At 41.7% G+C, this 24,353-nt stretch overlaps 1 protein-coding gene across 1 annotated transcript in view; it reads right to left on the bottom strand.

Annotated features, from left to right (window-relative positions):
- The window catches only part of cdkal1 (CDK5 regulatory subunit associated protein 1-like 1), a 218,201-nt gene that overhangs the window by 157,147 nt on the left and 36,701 nt on the right, over positions 1 to 24,353 (bottom strand). The gene's annotated exons all lie outside the window — the stretch shown is intronic.

A 24,353-nucleotide genomic window follows, 5' to 3' on the forward strand; every position in this document is an offset into this window, starting at 1 on the left:
AAGGTGGAAATGAGAGCGTCGTTATGTTTATTTTGATTATTCAGAGCTGCTCGTGTTATTCAGGATTATTTCAGTGACTCTTCTCATCTTCACTTCTCAATCCAGCTCTTTATTGGCATACAAGTGTTGTGCAGGTAACGGCAAATTACTTGAGATGCCAAAAAAGATGAAACATGAAGCAAGAAGAAAGCTTGCTGGATGTGACGCCTCACCACAGACAAAACTGAGCATTCAGAGAAAGAACACTTCTATTGATCTTAAGAAATGCACATTTTTACTCCGCATGTAAATTCACAGGTTTAATCCGCTGACCTTTTACCTTTAAGACGGGAAAAAATAATATACACGCCGCTGTGGCTGTCTCTTGTGGTGTCAACAGACCTTGAACACAGACAGAGGCAGGGAGGGATGAAGCACTTGAACATCCTGATGCTACTAAATAATAAAAGGTAAATAGACATAAACATTGTGAAGAGAGAGCGAGCAGAAGACGAAAAAAGGATAATATCTGCTTTGAGTAACTTGTTGTCCCCACAGCGTTCTTCATGGAGGACTCACACTGGCATCACTGCACACACAGACTCGCACACGCACACACACACACACACACGCAGCAGGGGTGCGTCTGCATAATTCACACCGTCTCCTGCCAAAATGCACCAAACGTTCCTTTAATGTGCTACTCGCTCCCCGCCCACAGACTCGGAGCCATAGCTGACACAGAGAGTAAGCAGACAGCGCCTGAGCCTTCGCCTCGGCGCCCCAGGGGGAACAGGCCAATCACGTCGCGCACAGTTCATGGATAGGATGAGATGGAATGGGATTATGTGATGCGGTTGCCGTGGTGATACTTTTGAGCCCGACCGAGCGCTCGCTGCCAGTGACCCGGACCAGAGCAGATGCCCCCCGAGATCAGAGGACGAGGTGTGTGTATGTGTGTGTGTGTGAGTGTGCGCACGTGTTTCCTTGGCTTCCTTGGCACCTCGCCCTAAATCTCTACAGCCCCCCCCAACTCTGTCTTACTGCTCTCCATAGCCTCAAGACCACACACATGCACCCACACACAGGGTCCCAACACCCACGTGCTCTGAACATACTGTACATAAACATACCAATGGTCACGGATGGCGATGGCAAAAGCCTACAGTAGTCTATGCATACATGTATGACCTCTGTGGCATGTATGTATAGCAGGGAGGGCTGCGCTGTACATACTGGTTTTTAACAGCTGAGTGGACACAGTGAATCAGTCAAATTAGACCAGACTTAATGTCCAACTGAATTGATCAGGTTGACTTGGAGAAGCCCGTTGCTGCAAGTATGACATTAAAATAACTCTAGGCTTTGAGATGTACCACACTCGGTGACCTATATAAGGGCCTCTTCAACTTTCTCACAACAAAACCTGAAGTGAAGGAGAGGGCTTTCCTTTGTGGATTATGATCTATAGCGCCATGTGAGCTACATGAGTGTAACTGAAGTGTAGAGACATCATCGTATGAGAGAGCCACACAGCTGATGTTCTCACGACTGCCACGAATGTAGCCGTCTGTGTCAGTGTTAGAAAATATGACCAGCTTCAGCCTTTGTCTTGAACTCTTGTCATTAAGTGGTAAACAAGTCGAATTCTTTATGTGGCGCACTGGTCCTGATGAATTTTGCCACTGTGCTCATGGTGGCCGGCGTTTCCAGTAAAGGTAATTAGGTTACTATAAATGATAACCCCCTAACTCCAAGAGAAACATCCAATATGCCCTTTTAAGTTGTGTAGAAAGCAGAAGCAACATTTGAGGAACAAAGACCTGGAACCTCTTCTAATGAAGTACAATTTTTTTGGGTCATTTTTTTGTGTCGTGAACATCCAAAACAGGCTAGCAGCTGTGAACTGTGTGTGTGTGTGTGTGTGTGTGTGTGTGTGTGTGTGTGTGTGTGTGTGTGTGTCCTCTCAATGACTCTCCCTGCTGCTTAACACTCTCAGCACTATACAGATAACTACATGGGGGGAAGACGATGAGCTCATTTTACACACACACACACACACACACACACACACACACACACACACACACACACACACACACACACAGAGCTAGCCATATGCTCCATAACAAACATGTTGCTTAAAGGATGAGGTCATCCTTGTAAGAGCAGTGAGGTTGTGTGAGATGTACATATCTGCATTGTGATTAACTCTCTGCGCTTCTTACTGCACTGACCTATTTCTAAAATGTGTTAAAACACCAACTCTTTGGATTTTGCTCATCTTAATTCAACTGAACATTTTTTTGTTGCTTGAGAAGAAAAACAGCGCATTCAAACTGGATCTAGCTTAAGTGATTTGTTTTCATCGCATCCCTACTTTGTCCATCCTTTTTCCCCTGCCCTTGCTCCTCAGTCTCCCCTCATCCTCTCATCTGCACTCCCGACAGTTTTCTGGCTGAGTTGACAGCGAGCCAGCCAATCAGCACACTCCTGACCTCTCTGCATTAGCATAAGCAGCAAGGGGCAAGGTTAAGTACCCATCAAGCCTCAGTAATTAAGATGTGAGCTGGTGTGTGCCTGAGTGTGCGTGAGCGTGATAAACCGAATGAGAGCGCGGCCGCATGTATTTAATCTTCCACTTCACATATTCGCACCTCCACAAACTTCTCCTACTTATACAACAACGCAGACTCGGGGTCTGGTCACTGTCCCAATTTTAATTCCACAATCGCTATAATAATCCATTACAATACTACGACTTACTTTTGACCCACCAGGGGACATATGTATGTTTATTGATTTAATGTTTTATTAGTTTTTCCACTTTCTCCCCTCCCTGTTTTTAACAGCAGGAGATGCATCTCCATGACTAACTGACAGCCCAGACTGAATGAATGTGGGGAAAACAAACTTTGTTACTCCGATGGAGAATCAAGCCACTCCTCTGTGAATAAGTGTACTGGCGAAGTTTACTAAAACAACTGTCAAAATACAAACAGTATAAATAAAACAGCAGCTAACTCTGGGCCTATGGGATCTGACTGCAGACACACTAAACTAAATGAAAGCTGTTAATGTACTACACTCGGGGCCTCGAGGAGATGGAGCTGCGAGGGCGGAGGCGTGGGGAGAGGTGCACGCAAGTGATTGACAGGTAACTGTAAGAAGTACATCTTAATAAAGACGAGAGAAGGAGAGAGAGGAGGAGAGGACACAGGTGAGTGTAAAACAGGAAAGAGCTGATGGTTAGAGCAGATAAAAGGCAGGAAAACATGACAGATGAAGCAGAGGGAGAGTCAGTTAAGAGTCCATATCTCTCCACCCAACTGTATGTTAACCGGCAGTTGAAACAGTCATCTCCGAATGCGCCACGAGTGTCCAATTACTTGTCTAATGCAGTTCAGACCTCCAGCGCCACGCAGCTACAGACTGAGGACAAACACTTTGTTCTGTGGTCTAACAACCACCTTACTGAAGCTAACTGATAACTCACATGTCTATAACTGCAGCAAGCAGCACAGGTATCACCAACTGGTTATTGTAATCTTACTGTTTTATAAGATTATGACAGATCTGAATATCACTGCTCGCTTCCTGATCAATCGCAGACAGTTTCATTCTAAATTTTGAAGGGAACAGGATTCAATCACTATTTTAGTGTTGTAATGGGAAAGTAATGGGATTAAAGTATCAAATGCTCTTAGTGTAAAACCTGAAACTCTTTCAAGTGGATTACTGTTAATGGTTAGTATATTAGCTCTTTTGCTAAACAAATCCGACCCTGCGGGATGCCAATGGACAAACATTCTGAAGCGGTTACAACGCAGCCACCTCTGAATATATAGTTTTTACTTGGTTATCTATAGGGGACAGTGCATATGAACCAACACTGTTATTTTCGAAACATCAATGTACATGTGCTGTCGAAATGTGGATTCAAAATGTGAATCATGCACCTTTTTTAAAAAAAAATCTCAACAGAGAGGGGGAATGAAATATGTCAGCTGGGCAGGAGAGGCAAGGGAGTAAAAGGAAGGAAGAAAACAAACTGCCAAAGAGAACATCTTCATCACCAAGTGGGAGAGGGAGAGGAAGGATGACAACAGGACTCAGAAAGAAATGAAGGGTGGGGACGAGAGCTGGGGGGCTGCGAAGGAGGGCTGTGATTGAGGGATGAGAGAGGGGTTTGAGAGGTAAAGCTGCAGAATCCCCCGGGGATCTCTCTCTCTTTCTGTCACACATATATATCACACACAAACACACACACACACACACACACACACACACACACACACACACACACACAAATGCAAACACACACTCATCAACTGCTGTTGGGTTTCATAGGATAGCAGGAGTTGATGCCCATAAAGAGACACTGGATGGAAGAAAAAACGAAATCCAAGATGAGAATGAAAGAAATGAAATGAAGTAAAAACGGCAAGAGAGGGGATGTCTAATTTAATCAATACAAGATGATGACATGAAAGCAGGCCGATACAAATGAGTTGCGGTATGTGACGTTCAAGACAATATAGAATTGGGCAGCCTGAGCACCTAAGACCAGTTAGCAAAGGCCTGACATGGCCTCTCATGAAACCTTGTTTCAATCTACATTTTTAAAGGCATTGATAATAGCAGAAAGATTGAGAACAAGCTGGCTTACCACAACCATAATCATGGTCCTAACCACTTGGAAACATAACCATAAAGGAGGGGGGTAAAAACTTGACTTGCTTTCAGTTTTCCACATTTATTACTAAGGTGGTTAATAAAGGCATTCACGTTAGAGCTGCGTTTTACAGGATATAGGCAATCTGTTGACCAATCAATACACATATAACGTGGCTAGTTTATGGCTAGCTCACATGGCCTTCGGGTATATCAGAGATAGGATGCGGCCGATTGTCAACATGGGCCTAGTAAAAGTAAGTAAGAGGAAATGCAAGGCTTTCAGATTACAGCCTTTTAAAAAGCGCCTCGCACACACACACCTGCCCAGCGCTGTGAAATGGATGACATCTGTCTTGTAAAAATGAGCTGAATGCGTGATAAATATTGCATCACTGAAAATGAGTTGTATTCACTGCTTGAATGGTTCATAATATAGAAAATACTGATTAAAAAAAAAAAAAGCAGGAGCAATGGCAAATGCCCACACAGGCATTCAGAAACACATATGTGCAGGGAATTGCATCAGAGATATGCACTTGACTAAAGCACAAAGACGGAAACCCAAAGCTGAATCCTGGGAAAAGCCCCATGAGTCCCATTTCTAATGCAAAGTCCTGCTTTCTATGGAGGAGGCTGTTATATGATAAGCAAGCAACCCCTCAGCCTCAGGCTGTTGTGGAGAGACAACTGCTGGATTAAGACTTCAGGATGGGAACATAAAAAAAAACACACACATAAAACAAAATGCAAACATATGGAACTAAATGTTCACTATCAAGTCATTACCGGAGGGTTAGCATTTTTAAGGAACTACAAATTATTTTCTGAAATAGAAACACGTGCTTATTAGAATGTGAGCAGAAAGTCACTTTGTACAGATTAAGGTTAATAACCAGAGAGAGGAAGGAACAGAAGTGCTCAGTGCTTCAGTCGTACGTGTTGACTGTCGGAGAGGGTTTCTGTCCCCTCTATGAGGATACGTGAGTTTTCTCATCTATTTAATGCAAACAGACAAAACACACACATAGCTGGTGTCTGGAACAATGAAGGCTGTGTGTTAGTGAGGCAGCTTTAGCCTCAGACTAAACAGGTCAGGTCACAGGGCACACACAGGCATTTATCATTTAAAGCTGCAAAAAATACATATGAGCAAGACTGTAGGCATACATGCATGTATACATGATCGCATGTATATGAACAGCCGTGTGGCTATGTGTGCGTGTGAATCTGGACAATTATCTTGCTCCAGAAGTGAAGACAAGGGGGGGAAATCCTTGCTGGGCTGACAGAGGTGAAAGGACATTCTTGGCTGAATGAATCCACACAAAATTAGTCCAAGCATAAACAATCATGATTGGTTTCAAGGTCATAAATTATTACAAGCAAGGGTTTGGAAAAGTGGAACGGCACATGCTCAGTGACCTGGAACGCATCAACAATCTTTGAAAATCAACACTCTTCATTTCCAGCCAACACAGAAAAAACAAAACAACAAAGATATATAATTAGACTGTTCTAGCAAGATGTCTCCAATCTTTACCTGTAAAACTGTTGATTTCGCCCAAAAATCCCCCAAAACCTGTTCGAGTGACCTCTGATGATTCCCCGCTGTTATGTTATGAAAGAAAAAAGAAGTTGGTAAGATTAAGACGATGTTGCCGATAATGACCACAGAAGCACTGCTGGTGTATCCGGTTAATTTACAGGTAGCCACTCCTCACTGCATCTAAAGGAAGCAGGAGGAAGTAAAGGAAGTAGCTCGAAACCATACGATGTCACATTGTACTTGGTTAGAATGTGATTTTGTTAATGTGAGAGAGTTTCTAGAGTCGACTTTGGGAACAAGCATAACAACTAAGTCTGTATTTCATGTATATATATGTATGTAGTGACAACCAACTCATTCTCATTGACATTGCAGTTAGTTGAAAACCCGGTGCGTCTCATACAGATGCTAAACGGTACCGTTTAGCGTACCGAGGGGTGCTCCAAATTGGCGGCTCTGGGACAGACTGGGAATAAGAACGAGGTGGACAACTGCATGCAAAGCCCCACAGCTCCATGCTTAGCTTTAGCTGTGGTGTAGCATGGCATGTTAACATTCATTTTCAGTGTGCTCTCACAACAGGAGGCATGAGCACTGGCCTTCCACACCATGACTCAAAGCAGCAGCACCCCTGCACACGTAACTGAGGTGTGTTTTTATGGTGAATGAAGACAAGGGATTGTTTCTAAAAGAGGTATTGGTGTAGGTCCTGCATAATGTAGGAATAAAGACTTGCTTCACTCCAACAATGTTTCTGTTGTTAACAGATTGCAAACTCATTGTTCTCTGATCTACTCTCATCTACTGTGACCCACTGTGTTAAATGATAAAAAGGCAAAATACAGAAAAAAGAGGCAATAAAAAGCTGAAATATTTCAATACTGAAAGTTAAAATTAATTAAAACGTGTATTTTGTGCATTTGAGTGTATCTCCAAAAACAGTGCCTGTGTTTGTTCCTTTGTACTTGCATGCATGTGTACTGCATGTATATGTATTTTCCGCATCTGTTTAGGTGAACTGGTGCACTGAGTTATTTATGCTATGTGAGCATGTGAAAGCAGATATGGGAGTGCATGTACAGTACACGCGTTAGGGGACCGTGCAGACTATGGGAGTCTCATTATAGAGCTAAAAAGTCTAAGCATCTATTCAGCCTGTTAATTTCCCTGGCTGATATCTTCTCTCCTGCGCAGCCTGAAGTGGCTCCACCGTGGCTCATCAGTCCCTCTAAAAGGCCTCCTCATTTAACCACAGTGCATTATTTATTCTAAATAACATTCCTTTAAAAGCCAAGGATGCATTGTGCACAAAGCCAACTGCCTGAATAAATTGCTATGCAGGACCCCCTTACTTGGTAAAAATTAATTTATGGAATGTTTAAAAAAGGATTTTTTCTTTTTTCCCCCTCCACACACTCTTCTCATCTGAGTCGACACCAATTAAAAGGAAGGTTCAAGGCAAGGTTCATTACCATTAGAAAAGAGAAGAGAGGGAAGGGGGTGAATTGTTGGAAGAAAAAAGGCTTTACAGAATGAGGAGGTGATTTTTTAAAATACACTTGGCTTGTTAGAGGGATGGTGAATATTTTTCTGGTTGGGGATGAATAGAGCTGCCTCAGCCTCTTTTGTTCAACCACATTTGTTACATCTCTCTCCTCTCCTTTTCACACTTTCAATCTGTAGAGATCATGTTCAATAAAGATCCAGGTTCCACGGTCTACAACACACATAAAATGTTTTATTACATCTGAGTACTGAAGTCACATTAATGGCACATTTATAGGTTAGATCAAAATGAACCGGAGGTTTTATTTGAAGACTGAGCGTCCAGCTTCTGTCTGAGCCACAATGGGATCCATCTTAAAACGTACTTACGAGAGATGAAATCAGATTTTCATTGAAATGCATTCATTCACCACCTGCATGGCATGCAACGTTCAATTAATGCAATGTAAACCTTCAGAAGCAGCAAAGTGAATGATACAAATGCATGTACATCTCATATCGAAGATTCTGAATATTTCATCTTGGAAAAAATATTTTCTATAGAGCTCCTGCTGTAAAGATTATTTTCTTTTTAGCGACACCAATGTCTCCACAAAATAGCCACATTCCTGTGCCAAAAACTTTTCCATACCTTGAAAACCTATTTTACTGACAGAACACAGTTCTAAACATAATGCTCGGACACTGTATCAACTGTTTGACGCTAGATATATTTACTCAGGGAGACTGCAAATGTTATAGCATATAAGAGAATTAAAGCCCTTAAGGCCAATTCATGGTTTTTGTGTCCATGTGACCAAACAACTAATTGTTTAATTGAGGAAATAACTGACATATTAATGGACCATGAAAATAACTGTTAGTTGCAGCCCTACATATTTCTGTCCAAACCCGACCTGAGTCAGAGATAATAGTAGCCGTGCTCAACCTGAACCTGACCCATCAGGTATCCACCCTCTAACAAAGCCACTGACTCCACAACAGTAAACTGGACACTCCTTTTATGAAGCGTATGTACTAGAGCTGCAACTAATGATTATTTTCATTGTCGATTAACCTGTATATTATCTTTGGTTTGGTCTATTTACTGTATTTCCCATCCTTGGGTCTATTCTTAAGCAGTCGTTCTGTTTTCTAGAGACAAAGCTTCAGAGTTTTTGTCATTAACATCGAGCAAACGCTGGATAGAAACTGTACTACATAACCAAGTTTACAACACGTGCCTCGATGGCGCAGAGAGAATGCATCGTCGGACCTTATCTGACAAGAACACACAGCCAGACATACACACAGGCACAACAATTTAATCACAAGTCACTGGTAAATCTAAGTGATATTCAGGCAGCCAGGGAATGCACAGTAGCTTATATGCCACATGTGGCCTGATTGCCCGCAGCAACACTCCTTCCTTCCATATAAAGCTATCTGTCTGTTTGTTTACAGCACCTACAGAGGTTAAGGGTTGCCCCGGGTATATTAAGGCACAGACCCACCGACCCCATGCCTTGCAGAAGTTGGCATCTTGCTGTGTACGTTTCCGTGCATCCATCATTCTTTTAATAGTCTATATATGTACCTATGGCCACGTTGTAAGCCTTGGGCTTGTGTCACTCCAGATACTGTTTGGTGAAATTGCTTCTTGGCTAGTTGGCAGTACCCTGTCCATCTTCTGATTAGCTTAAATAAGAAATAAGCCGTCCTACATGAATTGCAAGATGCATTGTTGACAGCATCTTCGAGGCAAGCCTGTACACACACAGAGACACTGCAGATTAATGTAAATACCAAAAGATAACCACGCACATTAACACGCAAATACACACTCATATTGTTTTACATTAGGTTTTGAACGATCAACTTCATCTACAATTTAACATCTTCATCATCTGACACTGAATGTGTGCTCTTTATGTTACCTTCTTCATCCTCAAATCATTGGTTTTACATTCTCTCTTTCTCCTGCATCTGTCTCTTTCTCAAAGTGGATCAACCCTTCATGCTGTCATCTGTTTTCTACTCCTATTCTTTCTCTTCCACTGTGTGCATCACTTCTAAAATTTCCCCTCGGGGGTTCAGGCATAAGGCATGCAAAGGTCAAAAGTTCTTACTGTCATCTTGCATGACTTAATGTACATCAAGCCCGTCTCTATACTTTAACATATGGAACGCAGCTCTGACATCCATCGAGAGAGACTTTGAAGGAGGGTTTGTGTCTTCGTCAGTGTGTGTGAGTTACTGTGAAGTTACTCAAATAATTCTACTGTCACTTGTCATCCTGAAGGTGCGTGAAGAATGAACACACTCATTCAGAGGGAGTGGATTTCGTCTTTTATGACTTGCAGCCGTATCTCAGTGGCTCAGTAATTTCCAGGTCAGTGCCTGTTTATCTAACACCAGCTGAAAAAGCCTCTGGGATCGTCAGCTCGAAAAACAAGACTGCAGCTCAACAAGGAAAATGCCAAAAGCTTACAGGTGCTCCTCAGGAGAACGTACACACCTCTGTCCTGCCGTTGCTCTTATTTCTCTTACTATTGAGAGCTTTTAATAAATAATTAGGCTTGTAAAAGCAGCGTGTTGAAACGGACAAAGGATTTCTGCTGTGTGTGGGTGAACCTGTGCGTGAGGACGTGGTGAATACGCATTAATGTAGTTTGTGTGTGTGAGTTTGTTGTGCCCACACTGCGTTTGTCCGTTGGTGAATAGATCCAGGCTGATCATGTTTCAGTGGCAAAGGGTTTGGTTCAGTGTCAAATCCCTCTCTGTGTAACTAAAGATACTTCATAGAGAACACAGCAGCTGGTACGCTGGCTGTTACGCACACACACACCTGCCACCTGAGTCACTCAGTCTCTCAGGCTTTCTCAGCCTCTTACACATGCACACGCACACACATACACACACAATCAGTATATCATGCCCTTGATAATTTCAAAGGACATGTGAATCAAACTACCAAACACAAAAGACAAATATGACTCAGCCCAAACGTGTCCATGTCACTGAGGCAGTTTGACTGAAATCGAGTAAGAGAGACAGCGAGACAAGGAAGGAGGGATGGAGCAGCAGGTGCTGTGTGTGTGTGTGTGTGTGTCGGTACAGGTGAACAGAGGGTCAGTGAAGTACTCTCCATATGCCATCTGTCAGATGAGCTAACATCTCACACTGACATTTCCCCACACTCAGTAACAATGTCAAACCACCAAGACCTCAATCCCATGCATTCACCAACACACATACGAATGTTAATTAAATGCCAGGTTTACTCATCAAACATTCTGCTTTGATTAAGTTTGAGATGAGACGGCTCTCACGCTTTTAAAATTGAAATATATGATTATTTTTGGGCTGCAAGGAGCAATTAGTTTTTCTTAACAATTAATCGGTGAATTATTCTGTCAAGTAATTGATTAACTGTTAAGTCTATGAATTGTTTTAGTCTTTAAAAGTCTTTTTATGTCCAATCAACTGTGCAAAACTCAAAGATTTTTAAGAATGATTTAATACGGTAAAAAGCAGCAAATCCTCACATTTGAGAAGCTAGAACCAGAAAATCCAGCCATTTTATTTGATTAAACCGCTTAATCAAAATCAATTTTTTGCTCATTTGTCAACCAAATATTCAATTAATCCACTAATCGCTTCGGCTTCTGAATGCTTGGACTTGGAAATGCCCTAATACACAGACATTACTCCAGATTCACACATCCGCAGCTTGGATTGACCCCGTGCCGAGCCATCTTCACCTGTTCTCTTAGAAAGCCAGATGTAACGACAGCCCACAGAAAATTTCAATGGGCTCTTGTCATCGTAGAGCTGCCCCTTCATCAATTAAAACGCGCATCAAAAACTCTTTTTGCAAGCTGAAAAACATAAAAATCACATCAACAACCAGGCGTCACCATAGTTCTTCCAGCATTAGCTCATTTACGTAACAAGACATGAGAGCTGAGTTGAGCCCTGAACTGAGCTCTGCTCCCTTCATTCCTCCCAGTCTTTTTCCTCGCCTCCCCATCATTCACTCTACCTCTGTTGCGATGCAAATCCTAATGAGGTGCTAATGAGATTCACAGTCCTCTTCTGAATCAGATTACAGTGAATTATGTATAAAGCCTTTAAATCACTGCTTTAAAATTACACATGTGGGCTATGTAGCAACATGATACCCGTGTGCTTTTACAAACTGATAGCACAGTTAGGATGCTGATTTTGTTTTGCAGACACCATAATCTTTAACTACTGTAATAAGGCTGTTATTGTTGTGAAAACAACAGGAGATACAATATAATAAAGGTACAATTAAAAAAATAAGAAACTGTAGCTGTAAAATGTTTTTGTTCGCCTGCGTGTAATACTTTAATGAAATGTTAGGCTCGCATTTTAATTTTGGGTTTGGACAAAAGAAAAAAAAAAAAGTGAGCTTCGACTCACCAAGCCCAACCTGTGGCTCGAGCGAAGGTACAAAACCCAGAGAGAAGACAAGTGAGGGAGAGAATGATGGACAGAGAGAGGTAATGGTGTGACCTTGTAGACGTCTGTCATCACCTGCTGGGAGAAAAATCACCTGCAGGAGGGAGCCAGAGCACCTGAAAACACATCAGCATCCACTTCTCTCTACCCTCCTTCTCCTTCACTACCTCTTTAACTACTCCCACAAGAGGAATATGTTACTTGCTCGAAATAACTAAACTCAATTAAGACAGAAATGAGTCTGGTGGGTCCTCTGCTTTCATTAATTGGGAGCAAAATAACCTCGCTCTCGTTTACTGCTACACGTCATCCATCTTTGTATCTCTCTTTTCTCACTTCTTCCTCCATCTCTTCCACTGTAATTTGTCTTCATCTATCTCACGTTATCTCTTTAGCTGTTAATTCAATTTAACGTGCCCTATTGCTGCAGAGTTTGTGGATGGTGTTGCCATGGCATCAAGGTCATCAGTTGTGCATTAAATCTGCTGTATGCTAAGGGAGCGCCAATACACATGGCGTCGAATTTAACGAGACAATTTCAAGTTTCAAGCGTCGTTTATATCTGCTTTCATGTCTCCATTACAGGCTGTAGTTCTTTGTTTGTGCAAAGCAAGATTCAAAACTGTTATTACTCCATAGAAAATTATGAGAATTTCACTTTAGCTCTTCAGCAAACGTGCTTCTTCTTTCCATCCTTCCTTCTTCAAGTTTCCAAAGGGCTGTTAACTGTATCTTTGGAAATGTGGAAACAAATGCAGTGTATTCTGTGTTGTTGGTAGCAGCAATAATACCACCTGAAATTGCTCGGGGGCTTAAAAGTTTCCTCTTAAAAAAGGAATTCATTGTACAGCTTCTAAAAACACTGTAATCTACTATTTTAGCCTAATTGTACAACTATGTTAGAGTGGAAAATTAAGCTTTGCATTGCTTTGTTATTTGTTTCTTATTGTCACGTGATTATACACCCATGAGAATATTACACTCAGTTTCTATCAATAGATCTTCCTAAATCTGACACACTGGACCTTTAATGCAGTAATGCATAGATCAAAATGAAGCATAAGTCCAGTAATGTCAAGATTGCTGGCTGGGACAACTTTCAGGTTAACAACAGACATCCAACAACCACATAAAACTACTTTTTTTTTTTAGTTTTTTTTATGAATATCCCACCACGGCAAAAGCCAATGCTGTGGAAATAACTCTGTAAATCTTAATCTCATACTCGGTGTGTTTTTTTCCTCTAATACTGTGTGACTGGTCATGCTGTACTACAGGAGCAAGAAAACAGCACAGTGGGTGACTGGGTGACACTGTACAACACAATTATTAAACATGGAAACAAAAATGCGTGATACACAATTATGTGTAATTATCTGTGTAAGCCTGACAATAACTGACATTGTGTGTTTTGCTCCATCATCCCTGCAGCACTGTTTTTTTCTGTCTGAGTGCATCTCTGATTTCTCTCAATTGTACAACCCCGATTCCAAAAAAACACTGTCTAAAACACAAATAAAGGAGCTGTGTTTTACAAAGTGTTCCTGAGCCCATGTATTAATACAATCATGTGTTCACAAAGTGGTGTTAATTGTGATAACTGTTAATCTTCTTTCTACTTTTTCATACCATTCATAAAGTGGGATTCTGGATGTCCAATCCATAGCAGGAAATGAACTTCATCCACTGGCCATAGTACTGCTCCATTTACACTCACTGTTTACCGTTGGGCTAAAATGGAGCAGGGCTCTCCAACAGCGGTTGGGTACCTGAAAAATATCTGGCCTAGCATAAAAAAAAAACTTAAACACCAGAAATAAATGAACCACTTTTTTGGCCGACAGCTGGTTTCTCTCCCTGTGCCCAACACCCACACACATACTGTAGGCATTTTGGAGGTACTCAAGAAATGAGGTAATGAGGAAAGATAAAATGTTAATGGTAAAAGACTGAACTGAACAATGAGAGAAAGGAAAAAGTGAAGCAGGTGTTAAGGCAATGAGGTGGGAATTTCTGAATTTAATCAAGCCCTAGTGTGCCTGTGTGTGTGTGTGTGTGTGTGTGTGTGTCTGTCTGTCTTCATTTCTCTCCTGTCACTATAGTGGCAAGAATGCTCCTGGGAGGCTAAGATCTGGCCTCCCACATGCCTGAAGGGGAAACACACACTCGCACAGGCGCACAGGCACAAATGCAGAGGGTTATCATGGGAAATAACTTCATAGCATGTTATTGATCAGGAACGGCCAGATGCTTTAGCACATATTATCTGACCACAGCGCACATGAAACCCACTTTTATGATTTCTAAAATGTGTCGTTTAAGCATTCAAATACCTACAAAAAAACACACTGAATAGAAAGAACTGAAATACGACTGCATGAGAAAATACTAGCATGTATTCTGTAAAATACAGACAAGAAAGAAAAATTGCATTGCTGTGGAATTAACGTGATCAGAATTCCTCTAAATCACCAACAGCAAACATAGTAAATACAATGAATCATCCCTACACAGACAATGTAACCAAACAAAAACAAAGCCCAGCATGAACACTGTATGGCTTCAAACACAGATGATGACATATGGACTATACACTAAGTCTCACCGATCAATGAACGACACACACACACACACAAACCCATGTGTATATATGTGTAAAAGCCCCACGGACACAGCCAGGTGATTCATCACTAGCTGAGGAGAGCATGGCCTCCAAACCCTTAAGTGACCTCTGACCTCTTCAACATGACCTTTCCAAAGGGTTATTGCAGATTTATCAAACAACATAATGAGCATTACAACCACCATCACTCACTAATGTTCAGCTCTCTCCGAAGAAAAAAAAAACATAATATATAGGCCAAATAAAAACAGCAGCACCTTGTCTGCTTCCTGCAGAGACCCCCCATCTCAACATATTTCACCACTTTCTTATTACAGCTGACAGCTGACATTGTCTCTCCATCTTGTACTCCTGCCCTGCTGCTTCACTCTTTATCTTCTCCTTTTACCTCCGTCTTCAATCCCCCATCCTTGTCAAATATTGTACCACACACATACAGTCCAAGTCAGTCGTGCCTAATAAGACACTGGTGGTGTGATCTAGCTGCCCGTGGGTATAATGCATTGCTGCGACTTGATTCATCTTGCTGGTGAAACATGAATCTTAGCGACTCAGCGGTAACAAAGCTGTGACGATAGTATTGACATTTGTTCTAATTAACAGCCTGAAGGACAGACTGTGACGACAGTGTCGTATTAGTAATTGGTTAGTTTGGTTCATCATTTGGTGGTTTAAAGGCCGCTCTATATAATCTTCCTAAATACAGCATTTTTTGGCTTGATCAGGTATGCCACTGATTCAGCTTTCATGCGCTTACAGGGGGAATGGATAGCTGTATTCCTGTGGCAACAGCACAGGTTGGACTCTCGATTCTCTGAAGTCACTCACAGGGTAGAGCACAGCACATTGGGTGACATGGAACCATTTTTCCACATACATACACATCCCTGAGAAATGTGCTTCATGCAAAACCAAAATGTTTCACAAATGCAAAGTCTGGAATCATTATTCAAGTATCCTACAGCTACTGTCTTTTGAAATGTAAAGCCCCCTCCATCCTTTCCCAGCCGTTCAATTCGAGTGTCAGTCGAATCCTCATCTCTTAATAAGACATCAGTGTTTCCTGAGAAGTGTAAGAATCGCGTGACAAGTCCATCAAACCCCCCACTGAGGGATTTAGCACCCCTTCATTCCTTTAAAGCTCACACGACATGGAGAGTGATTCGCCAGAAGGAGAGAAAACAGTTAACATGAAACAGTGGTAATCCTTTGGTATCATAGCGGGCTGATGTACACACTGCGCTGTGATATCTTCTCTCTCTGTTTTCCTTGTCATTCTCAACTGTATACAGTCGAATAAAACTCAAAAAGGTGCCATTTTAACTAGGATACAGCTCATAAATATTCCATCAATTCTGCTATTTATTTTATGGAGTACTGTTTCACTGGAGCCAGTTATTTTTAAATGCCGCACCTGAGCAGGTAGATATTAATGACAATATACTGGACAAAATACAACATAAAACATAGATATCACAGTAATTAATTCCATAGAGAAGTTCCACATTTCCTATTTTTACAAATTGGTGAGATTTTCTTTAAAAGGCACCTTTAAGATTTCCTCATTAGGAAGAAAAGCTCAAATTGTAGCTCTAAAGCCCATCATTAATCATCATTAACAACAGGTAACCAGAAATACACGTGAACAACATGTTTTTGAGCTGTGTCAGTCTTATTTCTTACCATTTAAAAACCAGCAAGGAGAATCACGGATATGTTCCCCCTCTCCACTTTTTGCACACACACACCCTTTCACGGTTCCTCTTCTCAAGTCAATTATAGATGGCTGGTCCCATTCCCAGCCCTAATGCCCTAATCTAAAACTACAGTACCGGGGACACCACTACCATGAGAGAAAACATATGGCCCTACAATTTGGCTTTAATTTTAATCTGATTTGCTTGATTGTGGCATGAGATTTAAGACATTTTCCCCGTACTTTAAATGACTAAAGCAGACACACCACTTCAGTATAATTCATAAGGTGATGACCTGACTTTCCTACTTTTCATATCCATATATTATTTCCTTCTTTTTTTACCCTTATCTCAGTCACATTCCTATAGAAGTTGAAATGGCCAACATGATCGCTGAGTCCTTCGATATGGATAAGAATATTTTAAAAGTCCCTCAACCGAACTCAAACTCAATCCCTTTGCAAAATGTAGACTTTAACTTGATATTCAACTATGGAAACCCACTTACTTGCAACAAACCAGGGTGAAAGGTCCCCCCTTTATCTTCAATCCTATATTAACTTGGCCTCTTATGGCTTAAGTCCGCAATCGGGGATAAGCGAAAAGGCTGGAGCCCAGTGGGGTGCCTTAAGAGCCCAGCCGTCTGAAGTGATGAAAGGCGGGAGTTGTTTGTGACTGCTGTTCAGGAACATCTTATAAGCACAGCAACAATGTGACTATGCAGCCATTTGTTTTAGGGTCCAGATAAGGCAACTAAACCCATCACAGATTCATAAATGTCTACCACATTCATCGTTAAATGTAAACAGAAAGCCCTTAACTTAGCTAATTTCATTTGTGGGGAGGAAAAAAAGGTAAGGCAATCATGGCATACACACACACAAGCATACGTATACATACACAGAAAACATGTAGGAAGTGAATCATGACAGACGCCGGACTAAAGGCATGTTAAGCACGATTCAGTTGGATGGCGGTAAAGGTTGTTGGCTCAAGCCTTTAGTCCCATACTGTGAGCAGGCCAGCATTTCAGCCACATCCAAACAGTTGCACACACACATGGACACACACTCAGAGCTGGATACCAGAGCCCCATACTGTGCTGAGCCCTGCATTTAAACCCACTTTGTAGAGCAGATGTGACAGGTTGTTTGTGAGCAGAATTCAGCGACACACGCGCACAAATGCACATACATGTGGTTTAGAACGGAAAACATCACTAAAAATACGAACTGATGAAACCTCGAGAGGTTCGACTTTGGCCTGTCTGAAATAATCACAACAGATCTTGCACTATTCTAGAGGTCTGCTGGTCCTCTAATAATCTATCACTGGCACCTTCTGACTGCATCTACAGGCAATAAATGTCCAGTTTGCATGAGTGTGTGTCTGTGTGCCTTTCTTCAAGGCATATACAAAAATAGCATGGAGTCAGATGGTCAGCCTTAACTAAAAGCGTCTCTGTGAGTTTCAACTTATTGTGAGTGTTGTGTCAAGCTGAACACACAGTCACACAAAAACACACATAAAGGGATGTCAATGGTAAACCATTATTTAGTTATCTACCAAGAAGATTACTGATTTACAGGTTAATTTGCATACACACACACACAGTATGATGCACTCTAGTCCAAGGCCATCACCCAACTGGTGTGCCATAAATGCTGCCAATCAGTGTGATAGAGGGTGAGGGACTGAAAGAGCTAGTTTGGTACCTTGAGCCCGAGCATGTTATAACATCAAAAGCTACGGCGACTAAATGCACTGACAAACACTTTGAGGAGATCTAAAAGTCAGGCTAACCAGCACAGCCAAGCTAGCTCTGACCCCGACTGCTGGGCAGCTCTCACACGAAAAAAAGCTACATCACAACTACCTGTCGCCTCACTCATGATGACTGGGAGCAGGGTTTCTGTCATTTGGCCATTTTTCTACCTGGAAAATCTATTGAAGTCAGACATGTTTAAAGTTATCCAGACATAATGTCCAGCGAAACTAATTCAAGAGCAAGATGTGAAAATAAACTGGCTCTACATGCAGCCCTTCTCTGATGAGCGCCCTCTCTCTCGCGACTGTCCCGATTCGCTGAGTTAAGAGTTTATTTCAACCAAACCAGAGTTGGTGATGATTGTTGGAACAGTGAATGACGAACCAAGAAGGTTTTGGTGAGTTTTTAATTGATTGTTTATTTCTGTTGGGTTTGAATGAAGTGTGTTTTCTGATAATAAAATTACTGTTTCTGTAAATGGAGTTTGGTGGCTTTGAACAGAGCAATACAGCAGCTTTTTCTGGTTAAACAAAAAGGATTAACTTTAATGAAATGGTATATTTCTGTAGGAATAATATCCATAATGTTGTCAGATGCATAGAATAACAATCTGAGCCTGTCAGTGGCAAAAACAAGCATTTTTAGTGAACGTACTTTGACAATGCCAAAATGCACGGAGGATAACATTGCAGCCCATTGTGGGGCCGTACTACTACAACTACTACTACTATAGTAATATGTCCATATTCATGTTCAGTGCCAATGGTGATCAGATAATACCAGAACAATCTCTGACTTCACATTCAAGTACTAAAGCCGTATAAAATACCTTTCACCTGCTCTGTAAGTGAGAGGACAAAATAAATGGTCTTTTAAAGCCGACAGAAGCTGATAAAAGTCAAGTCCGTTAGGAACAGGGATTTAAGCATTATTAGCCTTTCATCACATTACATTCATCCCTCCTGAAGCCCGCTTTGACTATCACCTTTTCTGATAAACAAGCTTAAAAAAGGTAAGACTGTTACTTCACTTTCAGCATGCCTTGCACAAAATTGGGTCTGACTGTTTGTTGTTGTAGCTGAATGTCTTAGGTTAAGCTCACACAAAAGCACAAATATCAAGCCTGACAGCAGGTAAATGATTTTAAAAGGATACGTCTGTTGGTCTGGGATGCGAGATACTGACCTCGCTACTACTAAAAAGCCTGCTAACAGGTTCAAGTTAATTTGAGTTAGATCAAAGCTGGCGGGACCCTGGATAAGAGGGAGCTAACAGACATCTTTCAGCACCATGTAAAGGTGAATTATCCAGATAAAGGTTCCTGTCAGTCAACTACCTGCATCTTGAGCAACTAATGGAGCCCAACACCTTCAAAAATTGTAAAAGCTGTTCAATGAAAAGGATTTAACGCTGATAATGTTGACCACAACATTGGCAGCAGCTCATGAAATATCAGACAAACACATGTAGATTGAGACAGGCTGCATATAGCAGACAGGAGCATACTTCTGTGATAACTTCGGTACATTTGTAAGGAGCACAAAGCCGAGCCATTGAGGTCTCAAGGTCTTTACAGTGAATAAATCACATATCTGGCATGACTGTTTTGGTGACAACATTGGGAAAGTATGCTTGTTTTGACCATACACTTCATACTATTCAAAGCAAACCTTAAGGCATTTCACCTTACATCACAGGAACAGAACAAAACAGAACAAAACAGAGTAGAACACGAGAAGAACCTGGAACCTTTACCTCTGTTCATGCTGTGTGATGAACACAGCAGTGAAATCAGTGAGCCTGCTCAACTGGGAGTTTGTTGCAGTTTGTTGTGTCGCTGTGAAAACCATTCTGCTGTCACAGTGCTGGTATGCTGCATTATGATGTTATAAATCAAAACAATAAATCTAATCAAATGTTAAAAAAGGACAACAGAACAGTGCAGAAAACAGACAGAACGGTCCCTTTAAAAATGAAACATAACAGACCGTCCCCTCCCACCGTACTAGACAAAACTCCACTTTTGGCAGCAGAGTACAGAAAGGTTGAAACCAGTCTCACTATGCAGATGAAGACGTAAAGCCGGGTCACGTACGGGCCAGCCCAGGCATTAACGTGGTTCTCATACAGCTCTGAGCTCACTGAGGCCGGCACATCAGGACACCTCAACTCAGCTACACCCTGTTTACCTCCCCTCTCTGTCTATGTCTGTTTTCCCCTCTATGTCTGTCAGTCTGTCCCTCTCTCTCACTATTTTTGTGTTGTGTTGTGTGTGTGTACCCCAAAATGTAGGCTAATGCCCTGCAGAACTGACAGATTAAATACCAATCCCTGGGTTGTACCAAAACCAGCCCCAGGCAGCAAGCTGTGTGTGAGTGCGTGTGCGTGTGTGTCTGTGTGTGTGTGTGTGTGTGTGTGTGTGTGTGTGTGTGTGTGTGTGTGTGTGTGTGTGTGTGTGTGTGTCCAGCCAGCTACAAATCCATGCCTGTGTGTCTGCTGGACTGGGTGAACACAGACATAAAACAACTGCCCTTAGTAAACAACTCTAAAGGTCACTGCAGATTTCAGTTTGTTTATACCTCGCTGTCATGTCCTGATGAAAAGGAAACATTTCTGGCCTTAATGTCAGTCACTTTCGGTGTGTCAGTTGATTTAAAACAACACGCTGTGAGGCCAGAATCCAGCGCCATGATTAAGCTCTGGAGAAAGAAAACACGTCACTTGACCACAAAGCAACGTAAGAGGTTTGATTGATTCTTGGAAGAACAAACTAGACTAACATATATTTATGTGCTTCTGTGGGCGAGCTGCGTTTACGGTGTTCTGAGGTCAGTCTCCGATCCGTTATTAATGGCGCAGCTCAGGTTTTAGTATTTCAACGATTTGTCATCGGACAGATTGCAGCTTCAACTCTCTGGATTCTGGGTTTTGGAAAGATGTTTTAATGCTCTCAGACACAGGGTGAAAAATTACGTTTGTGGGATAACGTATGCAAATTTTGTTTCGGGGTGGATTTTCACTTTAATGATTTTATTTGCCGAGCATGACCTTTGCCTCCGGTAAATGTGGGGTCAAAAATCAATGACATAAAATCACTTGCCTAATGTCAGTGGACATCTTTTTAATCAACAGATGCAGCCGAGGGCTATAATGTATATTCATCATCTGTAACTCTACTGTGAATATATGGTATCAAATTAGAATATACAGTCTGGACCTCAGTGCTGCACTAGTTATATTAAGGAGTTAGACTACAGATCTTAAGACCTCTCTACGGTCAGAAAATGATAAATTAATCAACTGAAACTGTAATTACGTATGATATTAGATATTAATATTATACAATACTTTGAATTTAAAGAATATTTTAAAGTATTTTAAAGCTGTTTCACTTTTATTTTGAAATGTGACATATAGGCCTACACGCCCTGCATATAGCAACTAACTTGTGGTCAGTTTTTCGACACTTTTGGCAGCATGTGGTCTACATATTTGTAAAGCAACTTCCGCAAAGACAGCACTGAGCCAACAATAGTCTGTCCTGTAGCCAGGGGCCACAATATATATTCACCAGCCAGCCTACACATGAATACACAGCATAAGCACAACACATACACTTTGGACTTCTTCCAAGAGTTAATTCTCTCTGTTGTGTGTCCCTTTTTAATTAAAATTAATGATTTTTTTTCTTTCTTATGGTTGGTTCATGAATATCAAAATTATATTCAAATGAATGTAAATATAATGTGGGAATTGCCGTATTTTGAAAACAGAAGTAGAGAACTCTGAGTTGGGCTCTAATTCGTTAAGCATACATTCCCTTGATCATACAAATTACTTGAGACAGTCAAGCAGAGAAATCCAACACACAAACATGCGCGCACACACACACACGCACACACACACAAACACATGTTTAATTACACGCAGTTGAGCAACTGTTTTTTTAATGCATTCTGCGTTCATTGATTTAAGAGGTCTCTGACACTGAATTATGCTATAGATTTTGGCATTTCAAACACATGCACAGGCACACCCAAATATTCATACTAATTGACTTCTTAGCATTCAGAAGCTGCTCTATTAGCGGATTATGCTAGTGAGTGAGTTCCTGATGTAGAAGTCCTGCTGAAAGAGTGAACAGCAGGGCAGAGTGTGCCGTCGCTCTCAAAAAGCTGGAGGGAATCCCGTCTCCCACACATGTCAACTCACCCCTGCATGCTCAACAAAATCATACAAGTCAGTTTGGTCTCAAAATGCTGAAGGCAACGGTTTGGTGAAGCGCTACGACGCCACAGATAGGAATAATTAAGTAAACTAATTAATGTATATAATAAATAATGACAGATTACATCAACAAAACTTGATCCTGAACTCCTAAAATCTTGAACCTGGACTCTGTGTCCTTGAGCGATACACAACTGTCTGGGCTCACTGTATATTTAACCTAAAACAATGCAAAACTTGTTTGTGTTTAGTTCTCAGCTCATTTGAAGAAAAATGGCACATATACATGCAAGCACACGCACACACACACACACACACACACACACACACACACACACACACACACACACACACACACACGGTGCAGACTGAAAAGTAACCTCAGTTTTCAGCTTCAGGACTAATCAATATTGTTAGGTGGTTTTTCAATGCACATACAGAACATATACAGTCCATATGCACATCTGCTGGCACCTCCCCCCACCACACACACACACACACAAACCACTCTCTCACAAGCAGGCCTGGGCATCCATTCACCTGACAACCCCCCATACACAAACACACAAATACAACTCCTTATCCCATGTACTTGGCACGGATGCCAACTAAGCCCCAGCTCTCCAGAAGTAATAAACCGTCTTTTCACTACGTCTCTCCAAACCATGATAGAAGACTGCTGAAAGCCCCTGTGCTTCCATTTTAAACCCCTCAACTCATTTACTGGGACACTGATTGTTACTTCTGTGACCATGCATATGTGTGTGTCTGTGTGTGTGTCTGTGTGTGTGTGTGTGTGTGTGTGCAGCACGCGTTTGTGGTACCAGGAGGTGCAGGCATCACGGCCAGCGTGTGACTGAGCGCGAGGCAGCCGTGTGCCTGCCTCCTTCTCTCATTTTTTTTTCTCTCCGTCGATCATATGAAGAGAAGCCAAAGAAAAATGAAGGTGTGAAAAAAAGAGAGACTGAAGTGGGCATTTGGATTCTCTCTGATCCTGTACCCCCCTCGTTTTGTGTCTCCATCATACAAGCAGCTAATGATGAAAGGCGAAAAACTTTTTCATTCCTCCTGTGTGTGTGTGTGTGTGTGTGTGTGTGTGTGTGTGTGTGTGTGTGTCTGTGCGTCCCTCCCAGTGAATAGAGCATTAATTGCATTAGCATTACAGCTGGGTGATTTCCAGTCGAAGAAAAACTCTGGCATCAACAAGGAAGGCATTTTCAAAGTCCTGAAGTGTGTTATTATTTTGTGCATTTCAATTGAAAAATTCTTTGCGTAAAAATTGGCATGACAGAAAGAGTGAAAAGAAAGCAAGCATGCAGAGACGGCTGAAGCAGAAAGACAGGAAGATTGCACTGATCACGCTGGCCAAGTGAAATTGTTCACCCTTGAAACTGTAACATTGCCTTATAAGTTACTCGACATCCAAAATGTAAAATGTGACAGATGATAAATTGCTGCTTTTTGAGCCTGATTACGCAAATCAAGAACAAACCAACTGAAAAAAACACAATTTGTCGCGTCAAACATGTCAGACGACTCCTCGTCCTGCCTCTCCAAGGCTACTGAGACAGGAGGGTTGTTGAAGGTGTCCAAATGTACGTGAAACTTTTGAGAGTGACCATGGAACTGAGGGCTCTTTCTTCTGCTTTGCTAGAAGTCGAAGCAGCCAGAGGAATGCACAGTCTAATCCACATTCACTGTCCAAAAATGGGTCATTTGGGATGTAATTTATAACACAAGTTGCTGGTTGCTATGTTGTGTTGGACTGTAGAAGTGTGTTAACATGCCCTCTACAGACAGGCCCAAGTGCACTACCTGGATTTTACATGACTTTAACAGAGTAAAATCTTACAGGAAGACGCC

This window comes from Chaetodon auriga, chromosome 8, assembly GCF_051107435.1.
Source record: "Chaetodon auriga isolate fChaAug3 chromosome 8, fChaAug3.hap1, whole genome shotgun sequence".
NCBI lineage: Eukaryota > Metazoa > Chordata > Actinopteri > Chaetodontiformes > Chaetodontidae > Chaetodon > Chaetodon auriga.